Source organism: Coenobita brevimanus, chromosome 38 (assembly GCF_032717465.1).
Source record: "Coenobita brevimanus isolate Jiangsu-jjx chromosome 38, ASM3271746v2, whole genome shotgun sequence".
NCBI classification, from domain to species: domain Eukaryota; kingdom Metazoa; phylum Arthropoda; class Malacostraca; order Decapoda; family Coenobitidae; genus Coenobita; species Coenobita brevimanus.
This window is the reverse complement of record NC_136991.1, coordinates 25,616,493-25,626,924: the sequence shown is the minus strand read 5'-3', so window position 1 is coordinate 25,626,924 and position 10,432 is coordinate 25,616,493.

Sequence of the window (10,432 nt, the reverse complement as noted above, 5' to 3'; positions counted from 1 at the left end):
TTACACTATTTATAAATTAAAGAGAATTGATAATGTTCATTCCCATCTAGGAGGAAGCACTGTCGTAAATTAATTAATCAGTCCAGTCTGTCCCAACTGAATTCTCTCTCAGTACCACGAGAGTGGTTAGACTGCTTCCAAGCGTGACTAAGGCATGACTGGGACTGCCTCTCACTCGACTCGAGATCATCTGAGACTCGACTCAATGAATTAGGACTGAGAGTGTGGGCGAGAGCCCAAGCAACTGAGGTCTCGAGACTCATAATTGACCGAGGCCTAGCCGAGACTAAAACTTAGACCTCTGGAGAGAAGAACAGAGGCGATCCACCAATCAAATAACTAAAAATGCATATGTGCACATTCCATCCATGGCTGGGAAAAAGACTAAATTATGAACCATAGTATAAATATACGTAATCCTATATACCCATCACCCTGGGTTACGTATAATACATTATGCTTCCAAAATACGACTGCCCATCACCAACTAAAATAGAAAATGGGAGGAATTATTCCTAAATTTCCGACACATGGCATGACATGGCTTTACTGGCCAGGTCACTGGTAACAGGTGAATTGCTGAGACAATGGCATGCTGGGAGGGCGGGAGGTCATGCTGGGTAAGGCACTGTCCCTGCCTGGCATCTTGTAGAGGAAGGTGTCCCATGTATACGTACCAGAAATCACTCCCGAAAATTGAAAATTGTGCAAATTAGGGACCTTGCAATTGATTCACGTTTATGAATGTCAATGGGATTGGCAGTGACGAAACGTGTGGACGTTAATTCACGTCGACGGGATGCCGCGGGTTTTAAAATAAAAAATGGTTTCCACTCGTCTCACTCTTGACCTGTATTACAACTCTCCTTGACTTCCTTTTTTTTTTTTTCTCCTACATGTACTGCCACAGAGTCCGTTTGAATAACTGATTTCCACTCATCTCACTCTTGACTTGTGTTCTTCCAGGAAAGTCCGAGCTTCACTTGCTTAAGTTAGAGTGGGGATCACAATACTGTTGTCCAAAAACATCTTTTCTTCCAAGCTCACTAGCCTTTTTCACACCTCTACCCATAGCATACCTGCAACCCTCCTTTCCCATTCTATCATTTCTTTTACTGTACTTCATCCTCTGTACTCTTGGTCTTTCCTATCCCTCTACCTAAATACTTGAAGATACTCATGTTTTCCCATTCCTGATCACTGATGCCCACTATGCACTCTGTGACTTCATTCCTCTCAGAGACCATAACTACTTTTTGCTACATACACACTGAAGTGCCATTCCTAACACTCACTCCCAAACTCATTCACCAAGCTGCAACTCCCACGCATCTTCGCTTAACAAAACTGTATCATCAACAAACAACAGTACCAGCAACTTCCAAACACTATCCTTTCTCATCAGCGACACCCCTATTCTCGCAGCTATACCTTGTATCTTTTTTGTAACATCATCCACATAGATGATGGAAAAATATGACACAATCGTCAGTTGATTCCCAGAAAGGTACATGGGATCCAATGGACCCTAGTCATTTTTTTTTTTTTCATATAATACCCAAAGTCCTAAGGACCTGCCCTCCCCTCTAGCTTCCTGACTAGTCGTGTAGTTTAGGGGGGTGATGGAGTCATTCCTGGATCTGGCACTGATTTTGCACTAGAGAGCCATTAGGATCCAATAGACCCCTGGTTACCTTTAGTGTAGGGTACTGCAATGACTGCAGTGAGCTCCATGTGAGATAACTGCGTGATTTATCGTTCACTCTAGCTTCGAAATACCATATTAGTTTTATTTTGTGCCCCAGACTTATGTAAAACGTATTAGAGATGTCCATATGACGTGTCCCTTGAATATTAGGCAAATAATTAGTCATTCTTTTACTGTACACATATCCTTGTATGATCATTTTTGGCACGGATTACCAATCTGTCAACCTTCTAAATATATATGTTATGAGAAGTATTTAGACCTATATGGAATCCATATTTTATATAAGAAGTAAGATGTATATTATGACATGTCCTTTGAAAACTACAATATTAATTATTTGTTATGTCGTTATTTACTTCCTCGTTTGCAATTCTTTTCATTTGCTTTGTTTCTTCTCTTCTTTACAAGAAGTGTGATCATAGATGTCCAGAGAAGGGCCACCAAAAAGACGATTTTACTTTAAGTTTTTGAAGCGTAGAGGTTAGACTTAGAATATGTAGATTTTTTCATAGTTTCTTTTATCAAAGAATTGTAAAAATTTTTATTTTCCATAATATTTTCTTTCATTTGGTCTTAACCCAAAGAAAATAGTTTAAGTTACTACTATTCCATAGTAGATTGCAATAAAACAAATGTATATTGTATATATAATTTACCTGTGGGATCCAATGGACTTCGGGTTACCTGTAACATAAGAAAAACTAAGGTTATCTATCCACGGTTACATCCACATCAGAGTACTCGTGTAGTTAATTTTCCACACCACTGCCGACCTGTACCTTCTTACATACTCTTAAAAGCGTTCAACAATTTTTCATTCTCTTAGGAGATAAAGTTTAATAAATACTAGTCTCCAGTACAGTAAATATGTTAAATACTATACGTCAGTGACTCCAAACTGCTCTAAAAGATCACAGATCTAAACCGTTTTCACGACAGATAATCACTTTCCTTAATTTAATTATGAAAACCAGGCTATATCATATACAAATCGAAGTCTCTGTCCTGAGCAGCAAGAAAAAATTACGGAAACATATTGTACCGGTACGTAATTAGTTATATAAAAAATAAAAGTTGTCTACGAAATGAATAAATAAAATAAAAAATGAATGGTATCAAACGGCAGTAATATAAGCCAAATTAAAACTCCAGTTTTCTCTTTTTAATCAAACCAGATCACATTCATGACAAGCGATACGAATAACCAATTTATCTCCAGGTTATGAAAATTGGCGACCTTTGTGATAATAACAGATACAGGGTGGCCCGTAATTACCGCTGCACTTGAAATCAATCTGCTTGTCTTGTGTTGTGGGGACGGCTCAATCTGCTGGTGTGGGCGTGAATGTGGCAATGGAGGTAGGAAATGAATGAAAGATGTGGGATAGACACTGATAACGCTGGCAGCTGTTCCCGCAACACACAAGAAATCGCCGGGTGGAATGGAAGAGTAGTATTAATGCATGGGCCAACAGGTATACCGGTATATATAAATGCCTTAAATCTGACCTCACTAAATCACAGCCCAAATCACCTGCATGACAGCCAATACGATTAACCAATTTACCTGTACATTATGAAGATCACACGAATCATATAAAAATTGCAGCCTCCCTTTTTTTTTTTTTTTAACCTTCCCCCCCGTCCCCCCATCTCATACTGGCTCTGTCACCGTGTTAATGGGGGTGTCCATCTTGTGAATTAGAAAAAAAAAACTATTGTGGGATTAATAACTGCGCAGGACAGTGTGTGTGTGTGTGTGTGTGTGTGTGTGTGTGTGTGTGTTTTATACTGAAAATCCTCTCTCTCTCTCTCTCTCTCTCTCTCTCTCTCTCTCTCTCTCTCTCTCTCTCTCTCTCTCTCTCTCTCTCTCTCTCTCTCACTTTCTTTCTCTCTCTCTCTCTAGGTTTGAATTAGTTTGTCTTCTCTCATATTGTGCGGTTGTTTTAATTATCATCTTCATCAGCCGCTTCATGCTGGCTCAAGGGTTTTTTGTCGGATTAGGATATAATTTTCGAACTGGAAATGGTAGCTATGGACTTCATTAACACAGCTACAAGGGACCTCTCCTAAGCGGGATAGAATCATCATGGGGTAATAAGAATAAAATAAACAGACGAACAGAGACATAAGATGCTCGAGTCTATTAATTTTTCACTTTTCAAGTCTCTGTCTAACCTCAGTGGAATGAGGCCCTATATACTTCAGTCCTTCTACTTTTAGACTATTTTCTCCAGCTTAAGAGAGAGACTTCGAACCACAGGAGTTAGATAATGCCTTTGCTAATCCCTTCTTTACGACAGATCCATCTGAATGTGAAAAAATACTCTGGAGATAACAAGATAACTAGAGAGGCAACAGGTGTGAGCAAATACATGACATTTTCCAATACTCGCTTCTTGTATTGTCACAGTTATTATATTTGTCATTATCTGTTTGTCATGCCGGTATGAAGAATTATATAAACAGTCTTCGGGGAACGTTCGAACCAAATTTGCCTGTTCCGTAACTGCTCCAGAAACCAAGTATAGAACACTTGCAATTACTGTCATGTTTTTTTTTTTTTTTTTTTTTTATGCGCTCGACTCTGGGCACAGCCTTAACAGCCCATTCCCTAAGGTCCTGCAGTCCTAAGTACCATACACCTCCACTTATCAAACCTTCTGGACCTACAGCCACCGTCCATATTCAGTACATGCTAGGGTACTGGAATTAGCTGGGATATTATCACACATCGGCAGGTCTTTGGTAGACCAATAAAGTCAACTAATAACGAAATTCAAAACTTAAAACTGTTCCCTGCCCCAGTTGGAATTTACACCCAAGTCCACTGGAACAGTAGAATACCAACTCGATCAGTCTCCTCGTATTTATATTTTTAAACTTTATTACTATACAGTCATTTGAAATAACTAACTGGAAAATGTGAGAAGATATCTGGAAGTACCAGTTCCAGGTAGAGTACATGCATAGTAATTTTCAGGCCCATCAGAGGAGAAATAAAGGCTTGAGGCCGTGACAGCGAGCACTGGTGAGAAGAACGATAACAACAACAACAAAAAAGTAAGAAAAAACACAGCACTTTTCCTTTGCTAATGAAAATAAACGTTATCTTAGTGAAGAAGTTAGCCATATTTATCTACCCTTTTGCAGCCATTGATCCCTTCAGTATAATGACGCCAGGTAAATTTATTCTTTCTACTTCCAGACGACTATATTCAAGTTAAGGGAAACCTCCCTTAATTATGGCTTAAGGGGAGGTCAATATTATCCCGAGGAGTGACACACCCATCTCGTTCATTCTTTTCATTTTTATATAGATGCACAAAATAAAATAAAAAGTAATAATCCCATACACCAGATTACAGGTGTTCTCCATTCATAAAGAAATATGTAGCAGTTGGACTTAAACTGCTGTAGGATGAAGTTTGGGAGGAAAGTAATCTAGGGAAGCGAGATCCGAAGAGTAGTAGTTCAGGGAATAAAGGAATTCTGTCAGGCAGGAGTGCTGCGATATGGCAGTGTGACAGTCCGATCATGAGAGTTCCCAGGTGCCCGGGTAACACAGGAGAGGGCGTGGAGAGACGACACAATGGGTGCAACTTCATCCCAGCATTTGCCATGAAAGTATCTAAAATAATGCAAAGGAAGCAACATCTTGTCTCACTTGTATGGGAGGTAGTTCATTTATAATTTTTTTTTTTTTTTTTTTTTGTGTCCGAGTCTGGGCAAAGGCTGCAGGGCCTATTTCTCGGGGGCAGTGACCCATTCCGAGGCCCAGTAGTCCTCCTACACCTCCACATGTCACCACTTCGGCGCTAATTCCCACCTTCCATATTGAATACATGCTAGGGCTGTCTCATACAGGACTGGTGTATTGGTATTAGCGGGGGTGTTTTTACGACATGTCGGCGGGTCATCTGGTAGGTCAGGAAAGTCTGCTTTTAGGAGATTCAAATCCTTAAACTGTTCCCTGCCCCAGCCGGGATTCGATCCAGTTGTTTTAGGGCAACCTCTCCACATCTGCTCCACGAAAGTGAACAACATTCTAGTTGAGCGCACACATAAATCTTATAAATTATAGATGACAGCTCGTCAGTAGAGAAGTTACGGAATCTTTACAATAATCCAAGTTTCTTTCAGGTGGTTTTAGAAAATGATCTAAAATGAGAGGTCCAAACGAGGGTACTGTTAACTGAAACACCGAGAATTTCAATACTTCTAGAGATAGAAATATTGGCTTGCATTGAAAGTTATATACAAATCAGGCAATATCTGTTTATTAGAAAACTGGATATATTTGATTTTCCTAGCATTAGATGAGGCAGTGATATTTTGTCCCAATATCTTAACTAAATCTTGGTTAATGGATATTACTGTGCCGAGTTAGGAGTTAGAGATATTAGACTTTGTTAATGGGTGTTTAAGTGTGATGGAACTGTAAATCACTGAGTCGTCTAAGATAAGTGAATGGAATTATGAGTGGCAGACAAAGAGATTAATATGAATAAGGAACAGGGCTGGACCCAGAACTGATCCTTGTGGCATGCATGCAGTAACTGAGTGGAAATCGAAATATACATCATCTACCTTTATTCTTATCTTTCTGTTAAGATGTGAGGAAATCAGGGAGACAGTGATGATAGGCCATAATATGGGAGACTGGATAACAGGGAATGGTGCCTCACTCTCAAAAACTTAGAAATAACAAGGTCTACTGCATGGGTTTCTCCACGTTGGTCAGTTGACTGATGGATGGTTTGAATAATTAGACAGAGGATATCAAGTGTAGATCTTTTGTGGCAAAAACCATACCATCTGTCACTAATGAAGTTGTTGGATTAAAGATGTTTAACAGTGTGCTCATTAATGTCAATCTCAAATACTTTGCAAGGAACAGATGTGATAGTTATTCTTTACAAGCATTAGGGAATGAAAAACCAAGTATAGGCCTACATAGTCTGAATAATTAACCTCAAAACAAGAGCAAATTCACTTACAAAACAATTGGAGGAATTCTATCTGAACCTGAAGCTTTGTTTCTCTTGAAATAGTGAGCCAGAAGGGGAAAAAAAATACAGATTGTAGTAAAGCCGCCAAGAGTCCTCTCAATGCATTGAAAGGCCGATTTCCTATCACCCACTTATATCATTAACCAAAGCAGTCCGGGGACTCTCTTTATTAAATTTTTGGTGGTACCCAACGAATAAACATTTGCTTTGATCTACGAAGGAGTGGAATGACGATTGTCTTTAACCTCTTCAATAAGAATGATTTCTGCAGTTATAACAGGCTACACCAACGAAGTGTGTCATTTGATTCAAGTGCTTATACTACCATACGTGAGTACCTTCAAATATGTATGTTGTTCGATGCACATGGACGGAGGTTTAGAGAATGAAGTAAAAGAAAAGGTACAGCAGCGAAGGAAAGTTACAGGTACACTGAGGCCAATGATATGGAATTAGGAAGTAAGCACAGCAAGCAAAGAAGTTATTGCACAACAGTACTGTGACAGTACTGTAATCCCGCATTGCAACGAATGAAGCTTGGACTTTATTTGATGAACAAAATGCTAAGCCAGAATAGTGGAAATGAGTTACGTGAAAGGATTATGTGGTGTTACGTGGTGAAACAGAAAAGCAGATAACGGTATTAAGGAGCGATGTAGTGTAGATATTGATGTGTTGGAAAGTGTTAGAAGCATCTTAATGCATAACGAAATAATTAACTAGGAGAGTGTATGTGAGTGATGTAGAGTGGGCGGGAGACATGGAGGGATGGGGTGGAGAGGTATGTAATTTGAATGAGGGTGATGTGAGTGGGATGGAGAGCAGCCTGGCAGCATAGTAAAGGGCGAAGTGACATGGCGGCAGCTTTTTTGAGGCAAAACCTTCCAGGATTAAGGCGTCTGGCTATAAAAGAGAGGCCATTTTTTCTCAGGAATGACTTTGGTAATTGGAGAGGTTAGATATAGCCTTCCCTTCGGAAAATCTCTCTTAAAGCGAATAAAATAGTCATAACCTGAATGAAAAGGGGGGGCTAACAAGTTCTTTTAGTCATCATTTGATAACTTCAGTAGTCACTTTTAACCCTTTCACAGCCTCGGTAACTACCTCTAACCACCTTTTGCCAATCTTACTATCTACTTCTAATCGCCCTTTGACAGCCTCAAATAATCACTACTAACCACCCTTTGACAGCCTCGATGACCATTTCTAACCACCTTTTGTCAGTCATAATATCCACTTCTAACCATTCTTTGAAAGCCTCGATGATCATTTCTAACCACCCTTTGACAGCCTCGATGACCACTACTAACCACCCTTTGACAGCCTCGATGACCACTACTAACCACCCTTTGACAGCCTCGATGACCACTGCTAACCATCCTTTGTCAGTCATAATATCCACTTCTAACCACTCTTTGACAACCTCGATGACCATTTCTAACATCCTTTGAACAATCTTAACAGCCGCCTCTAACAACCCTTTGACAGCCATGACAACCAAGTGAAAGCCAAAGGAGATTTAAAAGACGGTAGGAAAGCAAGAAGGAAAGAAAGCGAGAGAATAAAGGAAGACGGGAATAAGGGAGAAGACGATAGGAGAAGGAGGGAGAGTAGGGAAAAAAGATAAATTAGTATTGAAAGCAGAGCAAAAAAGGAAGAAAAGAGAAACGTCAATTCGAAAGGAGTATGGGATGGAGAAAATGGAAAGAAAAGAGGCAATTGAGAGAGAGAGAGAGAGAGAGAGAGAGAGAGAGAGAGAGAGAGAGAGAGAGAGAGAGAGAGAGAGACAGACAGACAGACAGACAGACAGAGACAGAGACAGACAGACAGACAGACAGACAGACAGACAGACAGACAAAGACAGAGACAGAGAGGGGGGGGGAAGCAAGGAGGGGAGGAGGAGGGAGTGTTATGTGAAGATGCAATGAGGACCTTCGTGAGAGAATTCGTAAGAAGGGAGGCAAGGACGGGGTGAGAAAAGGAGTGAGGAAGGACACAAAGTAGGTAGAGAAGGAGGGAGGGCAGGAAGAAAGGCGGAAGGGATACGAGGGAGGGGAGAGGCGGGAAAGAAGGAAGGGTAAAGAATGGAAGGGAAAGAGGCGGGAAAGAAGGAAGGGTGAAGAAAGGAAGGGAAGGAGGGAGCGATGGAGGGAGGGAGCGAGAGAGACAGGGAGTGAGAGAAGAAGGAAGGGAGGAAACGAAATAGGAAAATCGAAGGGAGAGATGTTAGGAAGACAGGATGGAGAGCAGGAAGGAATGATAGAGAGAGGAACATAAATGAGTTAGCCAAGAAAAGGAGGGAGGACAGAAGGAGAGGTGGAAAGAGGCAGGAGAGAAGGAATAAAGGACAAAAAGGGAAGCAGAGAGGGAATGAGGAAAGAGAAGAAGGGGAAAAATGAATGAGGTAAGAAGAAATGGAGGAAGTAAAGGGGAGAGAAGGAGGAAGGAAGCAGAAGGACAGAGGGCGGGGTTGGGGAGAGGGGGAGAAAGACTAAAGAAAGAAGAAAAAGAGGAAGGCTATAAAGGAAAGAGGGAAGTAAGGATGGAAAAAGAAAGAAATTGAGGAAGGAACGAAGGTGGGAGAGATAGAGGAAGGGAGAGGCCGTACACGCAGGGACACAAGGAGGGAGGAAGGAAACGGATGTGAGGGAAACAGATGGAAGAGTAAAAAGAAGAAGGAATGGAAAACAAAAATGATGATAAGCAGGGAGGATAAGAAAAAAAGAGACAGGAGGGAAGAAGACATGGGAGGGATGGAGAAAGGGAGGCAAGGAAGAAAATAGGGAGAAAGAGTGGGAGAGGCAAAGGAAAGTGGGAAGGGATGATGGAATGAGAAAGGAAGGAGGCCGGGAGGGAAAGAGGTGGAGGAAAAAATGAGAGGAGGGAGGGAGGGAGGGACAGGAGAACTGTCATAAGTAGGATAAGAAAAACGATAAAAAGGAAGAACTGGAGTAAGCAGGAAGTATAAAGCAGTTGAGAGAGAGAGAGAGAGAGAGAGAGAGCAGTTCTAATAATGAGAACATGAAGGAAGGAATGTAAAAGAAGGCGGGGAGGGCGGGAGGGAGGAGTAAGAGGAGAGTCGTCAGGAGGAGGAAAAGGGAAGGAGAAAGGAAGGAGGGAAGGAAAGAGTGAAGGAAAGACACAGGGTCTGAACGACACAGAAAGAGGGACAGGAAAGAAAGAACGGAGGAAGAGAGAGTGGGAGGGAGGAAAAAGGGAGAAAGGAGGTCGAAAAGAACAGGGTGACCACAGAACACTAAAAAAAAAAAAAACGAATAGCAAAAAAGAAGAAGAAGAAACAAGTGAGAATGAACTAGGCATTGAATGAATGGGGACAGGAGAGAAATAGGGAAAGGAGGAGAGGGGAAGATATGGGGAAGAGGAGTAAATGAAAAGAAAAGTGTAAGCGAAAAAAAATAGAATGAAGCTTGGAGAGATGGAGAGACTGAGAAAGAGAAAGAAGCCGAGGGGGGAATGGAGAAAAGGGAGGAGGTAAGGACGGAGGAGGGAGATAAGGAGGAGGGGAGAGAAAAGAGGGAGGAGGAGGAGGAGGAGGAAGGAAGAGGGTGATAAAGGCAGTAATATCCCTCCCTTTTTCCCCCCGGCTGTACCATTAAGGCTGGCCTCTGTTTATTATGTCTGTGTGTGCGTCCTGCCCGGAGGTGTGCGTGTCTGGATGTGTGGGTGCGTGCATGTGTGTGTGTGTGTG